Source organism: Rhipicephalus sanguineus, chromosome 11, assembly GCF_013339695.2.
Source record: "Rhipicephalus sanguineus isolate Rsan-2018 chromosome 11, BIME_Rsan_1.4, whole genome shotgun sequence".
NCBI classification, from domain to species: Eukaryota; Metazoa; Arthropoda; class Arachnida; order Ixodida; family Ixodidae; genus Rhipicephalus; species Rhipicephalus sanguineus.
In genome coordinates, this window is record NC_051186.1 from 15,448,897 (window position 1) to 15,472,486 (window position 23,590).

At 46.4% G+C, this 23,590-nt stretch overlaps 1 protein-coding gene across 5 annotated transcripts in view; it reads left to right on the plus strand.

The window, feature by feature from the left end:
- The first annotated feature begins 5,879 nt into the window (after positions 1-5,879).
- Positions 5,880-23,590, plus strand: part of LOC119373808 (uncharacterized) — a 49,966-nt gene continuing 32,255 nt past the window's right edge. For 2 of the 5 annotated variants that reach the window (XM_037643866.2, XM_037643864.2), the window contains exons 1-2: positions 5,885-6,069; positions 15,915-16,024. The gene's annotated coding sequence lies outside the window, so the exon portion shown is untranslated. Of the gene's footprint in view, positions 6,070-15,914; positions 16,025-16,734; positions 16,793-23,590 lie in introns of all 5 variants that reach the window. The other 3 variants (XM_049410819.1, XM_037643865.2, XM_037643871.2) reach the window with 3 other exon arrangements.

The following is a 23,590-nucleotide window of genomic DNA, read 5'->3' on the forward strand; positions in this document are numbered from 1 at the left end:
AATAATTATTGCAGTGAACTCAATGCTGTAGAATAATGTGCCAGGTTTTGCGCAGCCTTCGTATGTGCGATGCCCCTCTGTCTGTTTTGAGCATAAAGTTTCATAGTACACAGTTTCGACTTTAGGGTTTTGAGGGTGGGCAGTGTCTCCTTCCACCGGGTGGAAGGAGACGTTAGGTGGGCAAAGCGTTCGGTTCACCCATATAGCCGCTTAAAACCGGCTTGACTTGGCTTGAAGTGTATAAGTAGGTGGCGGCAGAGTAGCGTTCAGGCCCGTTTGTATGGCTTGCGTGGTGAGTGTTGGCAGAGAAGGCACACTACTGTACTGATGTTGATATTGAGCGTGAACTGTGTGCTTTAACGAGAACTGTGTGTGTTGTAGAAGTCGTAGCAAATCGTTGCCGCTTTTGTTGCGATGTCCTCCGGTTCAGTGGACCACTGCCAAATCTATAAGCAATGATAACGAGCTGTTCGAGCATGAGATAAAGGCCATATGTTACGTGATTTGTGAAATGTGTCTGTTTGACGCACAGCTTGTACTGTGGCGTACGTGTATGTGTGGTAAGTGCGTCCTCTGCGTGGCCCGTTTGTGTGGCTTGCGTGGTGGGTGCTGGCAGGGGAGGCACGGCACTACGCACTACTGTACTGGTGTTGATATTGAGCGTGAACTGTGCGCATTAACGAGAACCACCTGTGACCGTAGGGACGTGATCGCGTTGTGTATGTTGTAGAAGTCGTAGCAAGTCGTTGCCGCTTTCGTTCCTGCGATGTTCAGTGGACCATTGCCAAAACGTTCAGTGGACCATTGCCAAATCTGTCAGATATGATAACGAGCTGTACGAGTATGAGATAAAGGCCATGAGTTACGTGATTTGTGAATGTCTGTCTGACGCACAGCTTGTACTGTGGCGGACATGTATGTGTGGTAAGTGCGTGCTTTGCGTGGATCGATCGCTTACAGTTGGAAAGCCATTTGGGCGAAGTGTACTTGAACCATCACTTTTATTTAACGATGCGTCTAGGGTTACGTCCAGACGTAACTGTAGCCGTCGCTATCGTTACGCCCAGACGTAACTGTCCACGGGGTCCACGGTGCAATTCTGCCTCCGTTGTTACGCGTCCTATGCGCAGACTAAAACAACTCCTTGCTGTTTTTAATCTACTCTCCCTGAGAATACTTGACGTAAGTTAGGGGTGGTCACCTTGTGGTAGGTGTGAAAGGTTAGACGTTTGCACCTATCCACTGTAACTGTAACGTTCAGCACGGCCGCTCGCTGAATTAAGCGGCCATACATTCAGTATCACTGTCGTATCACCGATTTACCAGCATCACTTATGTATTGAGACGTGCGTGGCTTGTTTTGCCGGACTGTTTCGCGTATCAGCAGCTCTGTTGTCGAGACAGACCAGCTGACGCACTTTAGGAAGACGTTAATTTCGGCCTCCGCCGGAGCCACGCTGCCTTCAGCCATCGTCTCGGGTGCTGCCTTTTCCTTAGCTTCGTTGAGGCGGTCAACCTCAGTTTGGGGCGATCGCGGTTAGTGAAATAAAAGTGAAATAACTGCAGGTCTCCATCGAACTTGATGTAAGTACGCTTTGCGTGCCCGTGTTGATGTATCACACGTCCATTAGGGTTACGTCCATACAATAACAATCGGAACAGCTGCCCCGCGTGTGTACATATAAATGTCGTCTTTAGAAAGCCTCCTTCCGTCCAGTTATGTTGGTGCAGCCTACTTGGCCTACTCGCAACACATTGTTGCGAGATTGGGCTCACCGTCGCGGCGTTAGCAGTGTAGTATGGATGGGCGGTCGGCGGCACATATCCAATTAAGTGTTGCACATATCCAAGAAAGCGCGTTGACTACAGCCCAATGGTGGTATATACGCCCTCCATTGCCACATTAATGCACGAAGCCGTCCTAACGTTCCTATTACGTGTGTGAGAAGTGCAATCCGCCAATCAATGGGGTATTGGCCTTCGGCGACAGTCGTGTTTTCCCCTGTGCTCGATGTTTTTTTTTTTTCTTGCTTTATTTGTACGTGCTTAGGTTGTGTTCTGCCCATACTACAATATAAATGGTGTTGTGCGACTGAACCAATATACTTCTTGCTGTAGCGGCTACAAAAAAAAAAAAAAGCCTGTATATCTGTGTAATTATAGTTGAAGTGGAACTCTGTGCACTCTGCTTTTCTGTTTGCATGATTCCGTGTACCTCTCTAGAAGTGCGTGACTTGAGGTCTTTTTTACTGCTAACCGGCCTTTGCAGACTATTGTTCATGCTTGGTATCACAAGGATTTCTAAATCGCCAACACTTCACGAGATTGCGAACAGTCATTTACGAAAAGTCCTTAAAACACAGTTCTCTCCCAACTGACTGGAAAATGGTATCGGTTGCTCAATCTGGCCCGCGCAACGTTATCAATAACTACCGCCCCATTTCACTCACTTCTGTGTGCTGCAAAATTCTTGAACACGTTTTATATACCGCCATTGTTAAGCATATAGATAGTAATTCTTTATTGAACTCAAACCAGCACGGATTTAGACATGAACTATCGTGCGTCACACAACTGGTAGAGTTCACACATGTTTTAGCAGCAGCACTGGACGATAACTCTTCGGTTGATTGTATTTTCCTCGACTTTCAGAAGGCGTTCGACACCGTTTCGCACTACTTATTACTGCAAAAACTGTCCAGCTTTGACATTAATCCCTAAGTTATTGCATGGGTTGCTGAATATTTACGTGAGAGGCGACAATGCGCAGTTGTAAACGGCGAACAGTCTGCAATAACTGATGTTACGTCAGGGGTGCCTCAGGGATCAGTACTGGGACCACTTCTTTTCTTACTTTATATCAATGAGATTAACGAAAACGTACAATATCATATTAGGCTATTTGCAGATGACTGCATATTATACCGCAAAATTACCTCTGAAACTGACTGATCTGTGATCCAAAACGACTTATGTGCGATACACGCATGGTGTGAGCGATGGGAAATGAAACTGCAGCTTAAGAAAACGGTGTGCATGAGGTTCACCAGAAAAAAAAAAAGTCCAGGTGAATTCGAATACACAATAAACTGCTCACCGGTAAAAATGGTGTGCGAATACAAATACCTAGGCGTTTACTTTTGCCCCTCTTTATCATGGCGTCGGCATGTGGATTATACCGTAGGTAAAGCTTGTCGGAGTTTGGGATTTTTGCGACGAAATACACATGCATTTCCGCAGCAAACCCGGGAGTTATTATATAAAACATACGTAAGATCAGTGCTGGAATACGCGTGCTGCGTGTGGGACCCTTCAACAGCATCAAACAAAGAAAGATTAGAAAAAGTTCAGTCCATGGCGGCAAGATATATGTGCTTAATATACCCATGTATGACAGACAGTTTTGTTCAACGGAATCTAAGGCGATGTTAAAGTCTCTGCAGCATGCGAAGAGCGTCATTTCGACTGAAGCTATTACACAGCATATATCATTTTCATACTCGAATTCCCCGTGACGTATACATTAACCGGCCTCACTACACGTCAGCACGCAAAGATCACGAACACAATTAAGATAAGAGAATATAAATGCAATACATCGTCCTTCAGCAACTCTTTTTTTCCCAGAACTATCAGTCAGTGGAATCGACTTCCTTCCACAGTTGTAGGAATTTCGTCTAATGACGCATTCTTTTCTGCAATAAAAATGATTGAATCTTTTGACCACTGAGCCTTAAAAGAAATCATGCGTACGCCTGGTAATCACCATGATCTATACTGTATCCCATTTGTAAACTGTGTTGTTTTCTTTTAGTGCTTCCTTTGCATCTTGTGCTGTACTATATATTTACCACTGCCGCGCTTTGTTGTAATTACTGTTCGCATTGCCATTAACTATTATCACTGTGCTTTCTGTTTATTTTAGATTGTTTTCCCAATGTATACGACATTTTTGATGTAGCTGTGTACGTTTGTGTCGGCGTAGAATAATCTACATTTTCATTTGCACCTGCAACTTTCATGCTTGTTCTTCTTCTGTACCCCCCCCCCCCTCCACTCTACGTAATGCCTGTATGGGCGCTATGGGTATTAAATAAATAAAATAAAATAATAATTGTGTCTCAAAAATTCTGCATTCACACCTCCATACCGACACGTGCATGCACTCACTTATTAAAAATATAAAACAGCGCTTTTTTAAACACAAGACGAAGGAAAGAAGAGACGTATGTGTCCCTCCATTCCTTCGTCTTGTGTTTAAAAAAGCACTGCTTTATATTTTTACCATGGAACCTCACCAACTCGCCCAATTTGCGTGTCTTGCTCACTTATTAGTCTGCATACAAGCCTTGGAAATTGAAATGCTTGTTTATATTGTGCAGGCATACGTACAAGCATTTGATGCTGTGCTAACACAACGTAATAGGCTGCCCTCTGAGGACGCGCGCAGGACGTTCGCACACTAGCGAACACGGTGTGGCTAGCAGACGACGCAGGGAGCCATAATCAGCTGCTAAAGTTACGTCCATCGTGTGATTCACAATGCGCACTTAAGTTTAATAATTATCTTGCCAGTCTCAGTGGTTGGCTCGTGTCACTGGGACGCTGTCGCTTCGCGGTGCGCCGTCGTCGCTCCACTATTTTGCTCGAGTGGCTGGTGTCACTACAGCAAGAGTACGGAGCGCGACGTGGGCTGGGGCATCCACCGCTGCCACCAAGGCGATTTCCTTAAACAAAAAATATTACGGCGCCCGTGGAGCACTTAATAAAAAAAGAGAGAGAAGGACAACAGCGAGGTTCGAACCAACGTCCTCGCAGATCCGAGCACGACACGTACTAGCCCGCTGCGCCACTAGAGCCGATCGGTTCGGTGCGTCTGATCTCACGCTGGACGTAACTTTAAGATTTGTTATTCTTACGTCCAGACGTAACTGCAACGGCTCCTATAGTTACGTCTAGACGTAACGCGCTAGACACTCCGTTCTTCCTTTCCATCAAGAACCACTACTATTACAGACATTCACAAATCGCATACACATGGCCTTTATCTCACGCTCGTTATCATTGCTTATAGATTTGGCGGCGGTCCACTGAACACGGGGACATCGCAGAAACGAAAGCGGCAACGACTTGCACACGAATCACTTTCTACAACACTCTACACAACGCGACCACGTCCCCACGGTAACACCACGGCCAGAGGCGGTTCTCGTGCACACAGTTCACGCTCAAAACCAACACCAGTAGTGCCGTCTCTGCCAACACCCACCACACCACGCAGAAATAAACGGCGGCCTGAACGCTACTCTGCCGCCACCTACCTATACACTTCAAGCCAAGTCAAGCCGGTTTTAAGCGGCTATATGGGTGAACCGAACGCTTTACCCCACCTACCGTCTCCTGTCACCCGCGCGCAGGAGACGCGGCCAGGGTTGAGGGTGGCAGGATGGGTAAGATTCTATTTTCCTCACTTATTCCCTGAAACTCGCAACCCTGCACCAAACTAGAATGCCCAGAATACAAAAATCAAGTGTCCATTGCTGAATACGTGGAAACGAAATAGAATTTCCAAACCAAAATATCTCACGTTGGAACGAGTGGGCGATGACAGGAACGACCACTATGATTAGTACAAATCAATTTAAATCAGTTTCTCAGACTATTTCACAAACATAAGGGTACAGTGGGTGTCAGAGCCTGTCGGTGACGAAACGTCGCACGTATTTAACTTGTCCCGCTAAACAAAGTTATAAAAGCTCACTTGTCTGGCCACAATGGTAGCGCCTAGTGGCGAGAAGCGGAACGAGAGCCGGCCACCTCAATCTCTCCCGTTTTCGTTCTTCGCGGCTGATTTTGACAGGCCTTACTGTACGTATACGTGGTCGTGTACAGTGGTAGATGCCGACGCGTTTTCCGACTCTCTCGGCGGGCGTAGTAAACATATGTTGTACGCGGTGCTTGTGGCGTCGCGCTGACATTCCGAGAAGAAAGTTTTTGCTCCCGCTGGCCGTCTCGATTCGAACACCTACCCCTTCCTTGTTCAACCGATCATCGCTGCGAAAAAATCAGGTAAGCGTGCGATGCCCTCGCTTTCATACCATGCCTGCACTGTTGCTGCTCACTTGGCAGGATTCGTGCCGGCACGGAACTGCACGCGTTGGTTCCCGACGCCGCATTTAGGCCTAAAATTGCACATTTTCGGGGGGGGCAGCGCTTCCAACAACGCGACCGAGTCGAAGAGAGCAGTCATCATTTTCCTCGGTATCTATCGGCACTAGTTAGTGGCTGAATTCAGCGGGACTTAAACGGAACACGCCGGTCTCCGCCGCTCCGGTGCGTTTGCCGGCTAGACAGCGCGCATGCCGGCTTTTTTCCTGAACGCTTTTCCGTTTGAAACGTGGTATGCTCCGGTTTTTGGAGCGTTCAGACGTGGTCACCTCGCTAAAGAAAAGAAATAAAGAGAGGAAAATGGTCGCCGGCGGCCGTGCCGAAGTTAGCCACGTCGCGTTCAGCGCCCGGAGGAGCCAAAAGAAAGCTGGTTTCTCGCCTCGCCGATCCATTTCGATGCAATCGCGCGTGTTTTCTGTGCGTGGAGGCGCGACCTCGGAGTCATTCGGCGAGATGCGGTTCGTGATTACTTCTTTCGGCGATTGTGAGTGCGTCCGTGATGATGCTCTGTTGTGTGAGCGTACTATCTCGTTGACAGCTCGCTTCCCCACGTACTACGCTGCTCGATAGAAGTGTAGTCGCTGGCGTCAGTGCAATCCGTGGTCATTCATTCCAGAACTCTAAGGTTTCTGCATGAACCACTGATTTACGGTTATTCATTTGTTGCCGCACTGATATACCTCTTTGGTCTGTGGTTCCAAATCCGGATCGCGTCATAATTTCGTTGCTGTCAATGCACGTTCCCTCTATGGACGGAATGACAATGTCGGACAAACACCTTTCTCGGTGAGCCGATATTACGGTCAACGACTTGGCAAATACAATACACACAGCGTTTTTATCACTGGAGGTATGTGTCACTGGAATGCCCGTATTGCCGTTGCATGTGGTACATTATTGTTGCGTGTTATACGGCTGCCAAACAGCGCACTGTCGATCACGATCGAGCCCGATCGAGATCGCATTTGGTGATCTCGGTTGGCTTATTTGCGCAAGATGCCGCTAAAAATCAGTAGCGGTTGAGAAAGTCGATCCTTATCGTGACTCGAACGCGATCGAAAGTGCCCACAGAACTCCTGTACTCGTCTTTTTTTTATATATATATTTCCTGCTCATTAGATCGTAAAAGGCTACTTTTTTTCTGAATCATAACATTTGCGCTGCTCAAGTCACCACCGTCGTTTATTCCGTTTATTCACCACCGTCGTTTATTTAGTGAACATAAACTGGTGACCACTTTATGTTCATTAAAGCGCCTAGTTAGATAAATCGAGCAAAGCTGCCCTCTTATCACTCGTTGCCAAGATGTACCAACCATCTCTAAAAGGACACCGCTAACGTCCTATTGACTGCCACACCACAGACAGCTGCACGTCTGCACACTAAAATATTCTACAATGCAAACTTGCTTGGTGTGCCGCTCTTGCGCCAGGGGTGTAGCCAGAAGTTTTTTTTCGAGGGGGGGGGGGGGGGGAGGGATTCAACCATAGTTTATGTATATTCGTGCGTGCGTTTGTATGTGTGCGTGTATATATACGCAAGCAAAACTGAAAATGGGGGGGGGGGGGTTGAACCCCCCCCCCCCTCTGGCTACGCCTCCGCGCCTGTCATATAAACCTAGTCAGTGTAATGATGGGCGTTTTACGCGCCAAGATTGTGATAGGATTATGATGCACGCCGTTGTGGGGAGCTCTCGATTAATTCCGAACACCCGGGGTTCTTTAACTTGCACCTAAATGTAAGTGTGCTTGTATTTCGCTCCCATCAAAATGCGGCCAGCGTGGCCGGGAGTCGAACCCGCATTCCTCGAGCTTCTCAGCGCAACGCCTTGTCTTCTAAGCCACCACGGCGGGCGTGTCATATGACTTTTCTGTACATTTCATAGCATAAACACCGTGTCTCGCAAGCGAGGCAGGAGCGCGCCAGTAGCCGTCATCACCTGGGTACATTGACCGCCGGATCAAAGAACAGTGCGCATGGAGGATTCACCCGCAAACGTGTATTACGCTGATTTATCTCGTCCCTTCGAGCAGCCTTAAAAGTGGCAGTCGTAAATACTGACACAAACATTTTTCACACGGCTTGTTCTACGGGCACTGAACCTGTGGGAAGTTTTGCATCGGTTTTTAATGGCACGTACGAGCACCGAGTGACGATCTTGTTGCTCTTGCAAGCATATCTGGTCGAGCATTTCCGGTTTCAAGAATATTCATTAAATTGTCTTCCAAAAAATAGAAATCGATGGTTCCTGTTCAAGAGTTCAAGAGATCAGCTTCGGCAGCGCGACCAAAGCAGTGTTAACTCTAGGAACAAACCAGGTCGCACGAACACCGACGTGCGATTGCCGCTACCAGACACCTAAGTCAAGGATTTTAGTGTCGCCTCCAGAATTCCTTACTTTAATTGGAATCTTTGTTCGAAAAATCGTGGTGAAGACATGCGCAATTATTGAAGTGGAATACTTGAGGAACTTATTGGTGGCATCACTTGCATCCATATTCGGCACTGTCCAGGCGGCTAATGAGGTACTTTCACTAATAAACTTATTATTAGTTGTTCCTATCGGACAAATGTCGCAGATCGAATTGTAAAGAAGGCACGTCGGGGCGTAGCAGGAAAATCCCTATAAGATTGCGCTTTTCGGCTGTGTCTCGTATATTTCGCATGACTGTGTACGGCAGTGAACGTGTTTACGAGGACATCGGACACGTTCGTACTACTGCCCTCAACCAATGCGCGATTCCACGCTTTTCATCCGAACGATGTTACGCTGATAAACCTATCTAGGTCGAGGGTTCGTTTCCCGGCCCAAATGCAAAAAAGACCCGGGTACTTAGATTTAGGTGCACGTTAAAGAACCCGAGATGGTCGAAATTAATCAGGAACCCCCCCTCCCCACCCTCAGACCTCCACTACGGCGTGCTTCATAATCATAGTCTGTCTCTGGCACGCGAAGTACCAGAATTTAAATATGTTTAACTGCTGATCAAGCTAGTTTATCCTAGCTTGATCAGCATCGATGCGCAGCATCAGCAACGGAGCTGCGCATCGAATTTGCGTATTAGAACACATCCTTCGTTGCCACCCGACGCTGATCTCTATTTCTTTCTCTCGTTTGTGTGCGCGCGAGCAAGCCATTCTACAGCTACTTGTTTTCAGTGCTCTGACGTAGGCGAAAAGTGCGGCTGCAGCCGCGTGGGATTGCCGACTGCTCGCTGTGCACCTCGTAAACCACGCGGCGTCGCCGATTCTCCGCTTCGTAAAAGCGAGGCACGCGCCACCTGTTCGTATCGCACGTGCGCATCACACGTACCCCTTCCGCTCTCAGCGAAATGCGTGCAGTGTTGCCGAAGGTAGACCTCGCGTTAGCTGATAGCCGGATCTGCCAGTAAAGCGATGGGCTGGGGCTAGTTGGTTCGTGTCAAGGTTTTTATTATGCGCTGATTGAAATAATCACTATCAAGAAGGTTAACGGGACAAAGCACTTTGTCCCGTTAACCTCTGTCCGTCTATCTTCTTTGTGATTATTTTCAATCAGCGCATGATGGAAGCCTGATCTGCCCCCGAAGTGTTGCGCATCATCTCGGTTGGATGTCTAATGCATACAACTGAAGAAGTCCGGAAAGGCCCCAACCAGCAATCGAAGCACGGCCTCCGCGACTAAAAAAGATGGTCCCGCTCATGCACTTGGCCATGTTCTGCGAAGGCGGGGTCGCCTGCCGTCCGGCTCATGACGTCAGTCTGCAGTGCGCGCGCATTGGTGCAGGCTTGTGTGCATCCGCCTTTGAGAAGGAAATGCCGCAGACTTCGAAAGTTGTATCCGGCTATAGTGATTTAGACGCTTCGGAACTGATGGCAGTTATGTGGGAGGACCATGAAATATTAACGAAGTTTATTTCCTTTCCGGGGCTAAAGGCTGAAGAGCCTGACGAAGGCCTCGGCTCCCATCTACAGTCTGAGATAAAAAAAAAAATCTCAAAACATGACAGTATAAATACCAGATCAGCTGCACTTGCAGGTACTACATAAAGCAGATATTTCTACGACTTGCTGCGAGACACTTCAATATTGTCTATTTCGCATGAAAAAAAAAATGCAGATCGAAGGCTTTGGCGAAACGGACTGTACTTCACATTTTGAATTGTTGAAATTCATTAACCACTTAGTGCACCAACTGCAGATGAGATCGGGATCACTTTTAAGGGTCACAGGTTCTGCGGAAGTGGTTATAGCTCGATAAATAATGCAGTCGTAACTGCGAAAATTGGCGTATTCTGAATGAAATGTTAGTCGGTACATCATTAAAGATGCTTATGGAAATTATGAGGGCCAAGGCCGCTTCCATGGAGAGCTCCTGAAGTAACATCTGTGATGTCTGACTGAAAACGATTTACTATGTGAATGGTTCACGAAACGAAAGAAAATTTCAGAGCCAGGATAGCGTCAGTGAGTTTAATGTAAGGGCAGATAATTTGGAAATGACCCAACCCTCGGCGACACGATCGAATGCCTTCGAAAAGTCAAGGGAAATACAATCGGTGTGTTAGTTCGAGTCCATGTCAGCGTGCAGATCTGTCGTGAGTTCTAGCAGCTGTGTGTCGTTGATCACATGAGAATGTTTTTTTTTTTTTTTTAAGGAGTGTTGCGTTGACTAAAAACAGAGCTGTTTGATTCAAAGTTACTGTAAATTTGAAATGTTTACTCCATGTGGGAATCGAGCGCGCCTCCCCTTTGGCGCCTCGTTCCCCAGCTAGCGCGTGTGCTGGCCCCGCGTGCCCCGCCACGGTGGTCTAGTGGGTTATGGCGCTCGACTGCGCGGGGCCAGCACACGAACTAGCTGGGGAACGAGGCGCCAAATGGGAGGGCGCGCTCGATTCCCACAACCATGATATGTTTACGTATGTCTACTCATATGAAAAAAGAATTAAATGTGCGTAAACTCTCACGGAAGTTGTGTCATAGTGCGGAAGCATTACGTGATAATGTAGTGTAGTGACCAGTCTACTTACAACGGGTGTGCTCAATCAAATGCCCTCTGATCGTATTTCCGAAACGGTCGCCTTCCGCGACAGTTGCTTTTTCGTGATTTGCAATATCGTGCGTCCTATGACTGAAGAGACTGCGTTTCCCCCATCTTCAACCGGTCAATCGGCGCGCACTGAAAGCGGCATCTCGAAGAGTGATGAAACTGCGGCCAGTGTTCATCTTCACTCTACCTCACCACACCCACACTTGTGCATACCACTATAGTAAACTAGATATCTAGTTCACTAAATACCACCGGCAACATCGGAAGTACGTACATCCGTGTAAACGCGGCACATGCCGCAACTTCCGTGCGAGTTCGCGTATTTTTATGTTTTTATTCCGGCCTGCGATTTCAGTGCTAATTGATAATTACGCAATAATCCTAGCATCGTTATGTGATCGACGCAACCGCGCGCCTGTACAGACAGCGGTGAATGCATTTAAGCGCACTGGAGCGATGCTTCATTGCACTTGCACTCAGGCGCGCACGGGTGAGGGGGGGGGGGGTGCCAGTTCAATTTTACCCATATGCCACCTTTATCCCCGGAAAGCCGGGGAAGGATGGCAGGCCGTCATCGTCTAATTTTCATTTTTGCACCCATAGCGGAGCTCGTTATCTATTGGACTCCATCAACGGGGGTCGGGGGGGGGGGGGGGAGGAGGAGGAGGAGGAGGACGGGGCGGCGCTGCGGTGAAACTTGGACCCCATAATGGAGGAGAATACTGCGCACGTCAGTGCTTGTACTGCTTCGTTATAACGGGTGCTTGTGCACAAACGCGGTATAACTTCTAAAAGACTGGGCGGGCGTGCAAACACGGACACAAGCAAGAAGTCAAGTCGAAGGTGTCTTGACTTCTTCCTTGTGCCCGTGTTTGCACGCCCTGTCTTTTACAACGATTGTCAAATTCGTCATATTCTCAACTCTGATTGGCCCAGGGGTCTTCTAAGGCCTCTTTGATTGGCTTAAGATGCCGCCTTTACGGCATTTGACGATATGACGCAATTTGACGGTGTCCAGGATGAGCACCTCTGGCCCAACGTGTGTGTACAATTAACGATGCTCTGGCCAACCAAGCTGTGGAAGTCGCCTCGCAAACTCCCGTTTCCGATTGAACTCTCGGCGTCTTACCCAGCCGGAGAACCGTGCATCGCGTCATTCGAAGGTTGTGGGTTCGGATCTCACCGGCGGAAAGGGTGCTTTTTCGTCCACTTTGATTCCTTTCAATTGAGGTCATAATCATTGGCATGCGGGGTGGGGGGGGGGGGGGGGGACCGCTCCCTTTAGTCACCTAAGAGGGCCGTGAAGTCTGCCTCATTCAATAAGGGGGGGGGGGGACGTCGCGAGGAATATTCGCCCCCCCCCCCCCCCCCCCCATCCTGAAGGGGAACCCTGCGCACGCCTGTAGTCACAATCTTTACCCTGCGGTCTAAGAGCAACAAATAGCGTTCCTTATACGTTCCTTGGATTGATTGTCTGTTGGTTTCATTGGTAGTGCATAGTTTTTGCGATACGTTGCTACCTACCGCACGCGGGCGCCGGTTTTTCCTTCGTTCGTTCGAGAAATCCGGCCCGCTTTTTCTCTGGAATCGCGCGATAGCTGCGCGCAGCCTCCGTTCCCGTTGTTTGCTTCTGCTGCTTGCATCGAACACGGGTGCATGGAGGCGACACGCAGACCGACGTCGTATTAACCCACACGCGCTGTACGTACACTGCTGATCGAGGTCGTCGGAGCGAGCGCACGTTTCGCCGTATCTCTTTCTCGCTTTATGTACTGCATTTTCCCCGGATGCCTTTTTTATTTATTCCTTTTTTTCTCGTAGCTAGCACGTCGTTCCACGCGCGCTCCGTTCTTGTCAAGGACTTGTCGCGGGGAAAAGCGCGCGCGCGTCGGCTCAGTGGAACGCGTTCTGTATCGTCACATGCATGCGTGCGTGCGAAGAAAAAAAAGTGGAGCAGCAGACACCCGTGGTACGATGGAGGTTGTCGTCGGAGGACGCTGGCGTTTGTTTCTGCGGCGGCTTGCTGTGTAGAACACAACTTGAATAGGGCGCGTGCCTTATGTTTTTCATAACCGATACATGGTTTTCATAACCGATAGGAACATTTTTTGGCTGACAAACTAACAGGAGGCAGAAACGGCATGGACACTGCGCACTAACTTCCAACATTGTCTTTGCTTCATGAAGCGGTGCGAGCAGCTCGCGCAGGCGCACTAGTGCAATGCTTTCTACAGTGTACGTTGCCTTGTACATTGTACAAAGCATTGTACTTTGAACTTTGTAAATGTACAGAGTCGACCACATCTAAGGTGAACACCTCATTACTATACAAGCAGGTAAATTTAGACTGTTTATTCTACTTCACGATGAAAATTAATATCCGTTTTTTTTATATGACGTTTAATCATGCTGGCGCTCAATAGTTTTCCGAATTATGCATTAAACATAAGCTTCTATGAAGTCTTGGATACTAATGAGGCGTTCACTTTACATGTGGACGACCCTCTACAGTGTTTTGTACATTTTTACGATCTCGCAGCTAGCGTTTCTCTAGCTTTCCTTGTGTCGGTTTATCCTAACTTTCACTTTTGCACATGACCTGCCGCGGTGGTCTAGTGGTTACGGTGCTCCCTCATAGTCATATCGTGGTTTTGGGACGTCAAACCAAGACAGTTGTTAATATTACAAACCGCGAACATGCTCTCGGTGCGTCACGGTTATTTTCTCGTACAGATGCGCCTGCGCCAGCTGCTACTGTCTACCGCTTAAAAATATCTCGCATGACATCATATTGCCATGAAGCGTAAGGTCTTCTTAATTGTTTTTTTTTTTTCTCGTCCATTTCATGCTTGACAAGAGGCAACAACAGTCCGAACTGTGCCGGTACTTTCATAATTACGGATTAATTAAGGCCCGTGTTTTTATACGTTCGGTCTCATGTGTTCGCGCGCTGAAAGACGGCTCCCTCTACGAGGCCGCACGAATTAAAACTGCCGAGCGTACGAAAGGCCATTCTCGCACAAATGTTTTCTGCGACGCCTCCTAGCAGCTACAAGACCGGGTTGGTTGGGCGCGGCTAATGTGGTGTGGGTGAGGAGCGGCGACGCGGAAATTGGTCGAAATGCGCCGCGCCGCGGTCGCCGACCCGAGCGACCCCCGCGCGATATGCGGCAGCCTCTCAGACGTCTAGTAGCGCCGAGTCTTTGAATTGCAGCCATTGTCGTAGCTGTCTGGAAGGAATAAAGACCTGTGTGCGTGAGTAAGCCGCTTCGCCCGCGAGTCGATTGTGAGCGCGCGAAGGGGTTGAAGAAATGCGGTGGCGGTCGCCGGTGCAGGGAGGAAAGAATAAAGGGGAGGTGGTTGCCCCTTGGAAACAGTCATCACGTCGTCGCCCGTGTGTAATGTTACGCCGTTCGTTGCGCTCTGGGCCAGCGCTTCGGCGTCAGGGGAATGATCAACGCTGCAGCAACGGAATGTCACAGCAGCATTAGAACAAGCTAGAAGCAACGTCTCAAAGTGACACAAGAAATGTGACAGGAGCTCTTAAGTATCCATAACCGCATTTAATGCGCTAGCAGCGCTGGGCACTCACAGAGACATGCAGCATACTGGCGAGGCCGAGGAGTGTCGACTTTTATTGACGTCGTGTGACGTCGTCAACTTCGCTGTGTGACCTTGGTCACCTGAGCATGCCTCACGTGCGCGAATTGGACTGAGTCACCCTTGAGAGTGGGTAAAAGCGATATTGGGAGAGGGAGTCTCTAACTCGGAAGGGATAGGCTGTGGGCGTATTGCTTGGTCATCGCTAGGCTGAATGCAGAAGGGTTGCTGCTCAGGCAAGTTGGTCATCCATAATCATGGCGTGTATTAGCATGACACATATATAACAAAAAAAAAAACAAGACACACGTAGAGAGAGGTAGGCGAAAATCAGCGCCTATCGTTAGTGCCTACCTGTGTCTACGTGTGCGTTTTGTTTCTTCCTTACATGTGCCACGCTAACACAGGCTACGATTAAGCAGGATACATTGCGCAGAAACAAACGCATAGTCATTCGGCTGTAGCCCTCAAACTCCGCTTAGTGCTTTGTGTTGTAAACGTACACAATTGATTGCTGGAAAACTTCGTTGGATTACAGTGAGCATTACTTGGTAAAAAATAGTAACAAACTAAATACAGAACCACTGTGAAATGTGTTTGAATGCAAGTAATTAATTCATTGTAACTCGTAACTTACAACTCTGGTTTCTAGCACTGGGCAACACTTCTTACCTCAGCACTGACAGAAAGCGAGGAAGCATATCAGTTATTGCAAAACTTCTAAAGCACTTCTCTCGTATTGCTTCAAATGCTATGAAGGCATACTAACAGCACTGCTTGGAGTTCCCTAAAAAATTTCCTAATTACAAATAGCACTCTGTCCTGTTCATTCCTCCCTACAGATCAGCTAATCATTGTATGTCCAGAAAAAAAATTTTTAAATAGCTTTCAAGCACACCAAATTATGAACTGCAGCTGACTAAACTCGAGGTTGGTTAATAAATCCAAAAAATATTGCATTAAATGCTGTACTACACGTAAAAAAATAACGTTGTGTGTTTATTGAGCTGTTAATCTCACAACAACATTGTGTAATTTTTCTGGCTAAACCACAGTTATTTGTGCTTTTTGTGCGGACATAACATTCACCTGTGGATGTTTCTGTGTTCTTTTATAGACACATCTGTGTGCTTTCTTCCAATGAAATGAAATGGAAACATGCTTTATCGCTGCAGTATGTGGTGAATAATGATGCCTGCTCCACAAGCCATTTCCACTAGAGGAAAAGTATTACATTTATTTTTTTGTATGAATGAAGAGAGCTGATTTTTTCTTAGACATACACATATTTACTGTGTAACCGGCACTTGACTGTCCTTTTAAACTGCTGAGCTGCTCTTAAGAATGCTGTGTAGAGAACCATTTGCATACTCCTAACTCTTTGTTGGAATCCTCAATAAGCTGCATTTCATGACGTGCTATGTAAATATGTGGGTTTGTATTATAGACCTATTGTAGACAGATTGCATATCGTATTATAGATCGTAGATTGTATTATAGACACATTTCATATTGTGGCTTAGCAATGTTAAAATCCTAGAATTTCGTTAATGCTGCTGTGAGTACTAAAATGTTAACGTCGTCTTTTATTCATTGCAAAAAATCTCTATTTTTCAATCTCTATTTTTATGATTCAATTCCGTTTGGTCCCAAGAATTCATGGAGCATTTGAAGCTTGACTACGTTTTTTAGCTTTGCAGGTGTGTACAAACTTGAACTAGCATAACACCAGCTGCCTTTACGTACATGTGGATGTCTCTGTAATGGTTTTGTCCGGGCCACTTAGCCTGTCATTCAGTTGTATGCTGCTGTCTCAGCTGTAGAGCATAAATTTGTATCACTGGTATCTCTTTCACATGTATGCTGCTCTTGTTATTATTTTATCCACCCCATTTTAATCCCATGAATGGACACACTTTGTTTATCCCTGACCATAGGTCAGCAAACTCACTCAGACTCGTATCAAGCCGTGAGTCTGAGCCTGAGTGACTCTGGGTGAGTAATATTTTGCTGAGTTTGAGTCCGAGTGATTTCGGTTGAGACAAATTGTAGTGAGTCTTAGTCCGGTTGAAGAAAATTTTAGTGAGTTTGAGTCCGAGTGAGCCCTACGCACAAAATGTATTTCTTGAGTGAGCCTGACTGAGCTGCAAATGTTTGTGCCGACCTATGGTGACAACTACTCAGCTTCAGCATTACTATCAGCCTTATGACAGCTCACGTTGATACTCAATTCTACTCGCAGATACTTCAATGCACCAGCGTTCATATGCCAACTCAATATTTATCGATCAGAGGCATGCCTTGACCCCCTCACCCCCGGGAAATTTTTCAGAGGAAGTTCTTGTTAAAAATATCTCACGTGAGTCATATCTTTCAATAAAAATGTCCTTACTGGATTGCAGTCACTGATAACTTGTATGGAAAGGCACGAGATCAAAATGCATATCGTAGAGCACCGATTATATGAGAAATTGGCATTTTAAGTGCGTTGACGTCGTGTTCGAAAAAAGCTAATTATACGCCAAGACTCATACTCACTCAGGCTCAGATCGAGTCGTGAGTCTTAGTGAGTCCAAGTGAGTAATATTTGGGTGAATCTGAGTCCTAGTGAGTCCGGTTGAGGAAAATTTTGGTGAGTCTGAGTCCAAGTGAGCCCTAAGCACAAAATATATATCTTGAGTGAGTCTGAGTGAGCTTCACGTTTTTGCCGACCTATGTTCCTGACAAGCCACGCCAAGCTCCAGTAGCAGAAAGAGGACACATTCACTTTCCGCCTTCTTTTCAACTCGGCTGCATTTGGGCAATGTGGCTCAGGATGTAGGCAGAAAGGCTGGCCACACTGAATATTCCAGAGGGTTAGGTATCAACGTTGAAAAATGGACAACAAATTTGCTAACTCACCGCTGCACCAGACATGGCTGCATTCGATGACCCTTTATGTTCATCTTTTGTACACATGCCGTGTGTCAAATTTGGTAAAAAGAAAAACTGGCTGTTAGCCTCTTCAAGCCAACAGTGCATGTGCTCACAAAACAGCAGCCAGTGAGAGGTGACGCAGGTCATACGAAGCAATCCTTCACGTAAACAAAAATGAAGGTGCTTTGAGAATGTATGGAGGTACTTTAGCAAGTCATGTCCTGGCAGTTTACAGGCAGTTTTGGAAAGGTAATAATAACGGTTGGGTGCTTAACGTCCCAAAACCACGATATAATTATGAGGAATGCTGTAGTAGAGGGTTCTAGAAATTTTGACCATCTGGTGTTCTTTAACGTGCAGCTAAACTAAATACACGGGCCTCTGGCATTTCGCCTCCAGCAAAATTCAGTCACCGTGGCCGGGATTTGATCCCACGACCTTCAGGTTATCAGCCGAGCACCATTGCCTCTAGACCACAGTGGCGGCTCAGTTTTGGAAAGAGAATTATACAATATTTGTATTCCACTGTTCTTAACTCATGGGGCTTAAACTTGCAGCGTAACACAATAACGTATGGACTGCGCATTGAGCAATGTTGAATAATCGTAGGCATTACGAACGAGCCATGCTATTAAAGCCGCATCTACCACAAATGTGCCGTCATTACATCCAATATTTGCTGTAAGTACAGAGTGCACGCAGGTCCTTAACCCTTTATTGCCTGAATTATGAAAGCGCCGAAGAAAAAAATTTCTTTTTCGTTTTTCAGCTTTAAAATAGCAACCTTAACCTAAATCAGCAGTTGTATTATCCAAAATGCAACTTTAATGCATACTTTTAGGTATGTCACGAATTCGCGACAACCGGCACTTAAGCCAGTATTAGCTCAATATGTTCAGTGCAACGCAAGTATGGCATCGCCGCATCAATGAAGCGGATCTCTTCACGGCGACGTAACTTGGCGTCGTCATTGTTGTTAAATGCAAGTTTGACTTTATTGCCTCCTACCAATCACGTGACATCGTGTCGGCCACCATGTGTGCCCTAGTATGTGCCCAGTATAGCCGACTTCTTGGGAGCCGACAGAATGACATGAAGGTGACAGCACCGAGAAATAGATCTAGCTCAGCACGAGACAGAGCGAGTCCTTTGTTCGGATTTTTCTGTGTCGCAAACAGATTGCTCTGCTGAACGATGTGTTCCGTGAAGGTGTCATAAAAAAATCCTTGAAATATTGAATAGGAGCTCGGACAGTGTCACATTGAGGATGAGCGGTTTTCCAGTGTGGCATTTCCCGCTGTTCTTGACAGTCTTTTTTTTCCACCGCACTGCATGTTTTAGAGAGGCACTAGCTTGGCTGGACTACCACATCTTCGTCTTCATCCTCACTGCTCGATGAAGACACTCGTGCTTGTGAATAAGGATCGGGATCGACATCGTCGTCTTCGCTGTCACTGAATCAGCTGTCGTCACTTTTATCTTCAGGAGGCAAGCGCGTGCGAAGCCTTTTTTTTCTATAAAATGAGCAGAAGTCCATCATGAACTTGTCATACCGGCAGTCGTCATTGACTGACTCAAATGCCGGATGTCGCGAATTCGCGACATACCACAGAAGCGAGGATAGTGCAAGAAATAACGTACTTCAAAACAACGTGATATATCGTGTGCAACCTCTTGTGTGCGTGCACATCGAAAAAATTTTTTAGGAGATGGAACTTATGTCCATGGGCAGAAAACAACGAAGACGTGAGAGCTGTTGCACGTGCTTCGCGCTCTCCGGCAACTGATACACAACACTGGGTTCCAGATTGCAATACCTTACATGCAATGGCGCTAGATGTCTCGTGCGGAAAGCTACGTTCGCCGCAAATACGTGACAGCCGCCGGTGAAGGCATCAACGCGTTTCGTGTGTTACTTAATCGGCGTCTTTCGGTATGTTGCGAATTCGCGACAACCGGCAGTAAAGGGTTAAAACCCTTGAAAACACTTGGAATTTGAGAAACACATCATCAAGGCCCTTGAAAGTCCTGGAATATTTTTTTCTTGTCCTTAGAAGTCCTTGAATATCAAGAGCACTGCAGTCTCCAAGTCCACAATGCGACCTGCTTTTAGTTGTAGAGAAGCGTCGATCTGGCAAAAGTTCGAATTTCTGAAGCAATGCACCGGCGCGAGTGAGGACACATTCTATTTGCGTTCTATTTTGCAGGATTCGCACGGGAAAAATAAACACCACTAATGAGGCAAAAGACACGTACTGGGGCTTTTGTGCTGGCTCCCTCCTGATGTTCGGACGGCCTTGCCTTGTTCTATAATTTGTTTCACGTCCCACCTGTCGGTCTGCCTTGTATTGCTTTCTCTCTCTCTCTGTTTACGCCTTCCCTCTGTCTCCTGCATTTATCCCTTTCAGCGGCGGTGGCTACGTTTGTGTATGCAGCTTGTCTATGCTAGTCGTGTCAACTAGTGGCCGAAAGAGAGCAAGATACATTGATCGTTGGACGACTTGAACCTTCTGCATAGTCATTAGGTCTTGACTTAACCTCACTGCGCTGCGTGTGACTGTAGCCGATCACTTTGGTGAAGGCACTACGATGTTCGATGGGTCGTTCGACATGCTGCGTTCCAGAACCATCGTCGAGAGTATTACTTTTCTTTTCTCGAAATGAATGCAACCAAAAACTAATTCCGGACGTATTTGGAGCCTATGATTTCATCATTTTTATGTCAAAATGGAACGTGACTGATTGCAGAATAATGAACTGTTTAATTACGTGCTAATTACAATTAATTACTGAAACTCACACAAAACTTCATTTTCTTTCGAGAATGTAATATTGAGTGCCTTGGAATTATGGTACATGAATTTGACACATTCGCAGACAGTGCATCATAATTCGCGCCTGAAGGGGTTATGCTGCTTTTCTCCCATTTCAAGTGAGCAGCACATGAAAATGGCACACTCTAACAAAGTAAAGACTAGTAAATACTAGAGAAGCCACGGCAGCTATACTGAACATTTGTTGTGTGTTGCAAGTTACTTTAGATGGGATCAAGGCTCTACATTTCTATAGTGTAATAAGACTACTATGTTTAAATTACAAGTGCAGTAAAACCAGTCAGACTTTGGAAATGTCACTATAGTAAAAAAAAATCCTCCTTTGGATGCCATTTTGATGTCCTTGAAAGACCAGAGACTGAGCCTTGAAAGTCCTCAAATGTCCTTGGACTTTTTTTCTTGGAAACCTGTACGAACCCTGTAAATATATATTTTATCACACACTGGCACTGGAAAAATGTTCAAGATTATTTACTGTTGGGGTTCGTACATCGAGGTCCGACTAGTGGTAAGAACCAGAGATCGGACAGCGTAGAGTATAGAGCAAATCCAAACAGATAATTTTCTTCCTGAGATGCAGGATAAAAGACATTTTGCTAGGGAAGAAAAACTGTATTTCAGGTGATGCATTTATAAAGCTGATGGAGCAGTGGCACTACACTACAGTGGGGATAGGACCATTGCGTTTTTGATGTGAGCCTGAACATGGTTTTGCTTACAAAATCACCAAACACTGCATTTTCATCTGTGTGGAAGCTTACTAAAGCAAATCGTGTAAGGAAGGGGTAGTGGAGATAACCTGTAATGTGCTGGAGTATCGAAATGGGTGCCAGGGTAACAATAATGCAGTCAAGGGCAGCAGAGGACCAGGTCATGTGATTAAACAGTTTTAAGGGGCAGGACGGGACTGAAAGGGGCTTTTGCAGGCCATGTACTTATATAGGCCAATGATGATGGCATATTTATTATGAATATGATGTGGATGATATACATCCGCATTTATTTTCTGTATGGTGCCCGAAAAATAATCTGTCACATTTCCAAATACTGACACGATATTTTCAATTGTGCTTTTTTGCATATTAACAGAAGGTGGCTAGACCACAAAATGCTAGGAAGGTGCGAGGCCTTGCAGTATGCACAGTAATGTCTATTAGCTTTTCTACAGCCAACTTCGGTTTCCTTTGCCAGGAGGTTAGTAGGTCATGTCATGGTCATACAGAATGTTGTAGCATTAGGGCAGGAATTTGTGACATCGTGATGCTCACTCCAGCTTGTTTGGCATCTCCTGTGCTGCTACTGGTTCCGAGTGCTGGGAGGAAGATTGGCATGTTAGGAAGGCCCATCATCGTTGCATGGCTTAGACTAGGCTAGCCCTCTTGCTTTATATGCTGGTGCTATGCTTATCAATACTACTTTGATAACCCCCAACAGACACCCTTAACAATGATGTTAAAAACTTCTTGAACGATGGCATAAGCTGTGCAGGCACCTGAAGATTCCACGTTTTGTGCATTGCCAGCACAGATGAGTAGATCGAAGGGCAGTGGTGTCACTTTCCCCTCATTGCAGCAAGTATGTCCCTCTATCAGCAACAGTGCAGCACTGATACCCAGAAGCACTAACGTCCATATTGCTTCTGGTGTGACTTCGATAACATTTGCAAGGGAAGCACGAGGCCTTGTACATTTCATTGGCATTGTACTTCTTCTTTTCTCTTGAACTGCAATATTTCATTTTCTCGTCACAGAAAAGCCTTCCGATGCTGCATTGATGAAAGGGTGCGACAAGGCGAAGACGAACAGCAAGTGGTCAATGCTGTCTTGCTGACAAAAAAAAATTGGGGCCGTCCAAAACAATGCCAGTATTGTGGGAAGCATGGACTATATGTGTACCAGGGTGGACATACATTGGCATTCTTTGCCTTATGGAGGCAGCAGTGTAGTTGTCACACACATTCAGCGAGGTCAGAATGGAAGCATGTTGTGCATGCGTGTTCCACTATCCGAATGGTAGAGTTGCTAGTGGGCCCATGGATGGGTGAAAAGTATAGTTTGGCAGTCTATGCATGGAAGTGATAACGGTGCTCATCGGAGCTGGCATGTTTAGGAAGTCAATTGGTGACAACTTATTGTTTGCTCAGTTCATCAAAGCTTCCACAAAGACTGGCGACTTCAGGGGCTGTTTGTTGATAGACTTTTTTGCTAACAGCACCAGAAAGGTGTCGTCTTCGATACCTTTTAAGATGTGCTTAATCTTCTCAGAATTGCCTTCACCACTTTGTTGCAGTTACAGAGATCGTTGACAACCTTTATATAACCGTTGAGTGCCTCACCACTCTGCTATGCACTACAACGCTGACATTGATTGGCACTGAGTTTGCAAATGGCAGGGCACCCGAATACCTACATGAAGGTTATGATAAAAGCTGCCCACATTGTGAGAACATGTTTCTGGTTTCACTACGACTATTGTGAGGGCACTCAAAGTGCCTCATTATTCAGTCTCTTGCTGTCTTTCAAGTTGTTGTAGGTTCCCACCTAGTCATAGAAGTCAAGCCAATTCCAATACATGTCACTGATCTTCCACATGATCTTCCATGTCAATGAACATGAGGGGAGGGGGAAGTCTCACTAATGCAGTGATGTGATTACTGCGCTAAACTGCGCCAAGAAGTGAAACCTCCTACATCCTGCTACATTTCGGCAGAAATCGCATACTTTGCACCGAGCATGCGCCAAGACGTCATTTTTGCAGTCTTTCGGAGAGGAAAAAAGATGGCAGGTGCGCGAGTTACTTAGATAAGTTGCCGTTGTAACTTCTAGGGGTTATTGGACCAGAGAGGCGAGAGCTGTGTAGTTAAAGAAACTGTCTCAGAGCCAGCAACTACGTATTCAGTAGAGAATACTATTCGATTGAGCTAATGGTGATTAGTAATGGTGATTAGTAGATCGCAGTTGCCACCCAATTCTTGATTGAGCTTCCAATAATGTTCATCCCTCACCACCAGTTGTGCTATAACTTTGCCCGTTGCGACCATCTT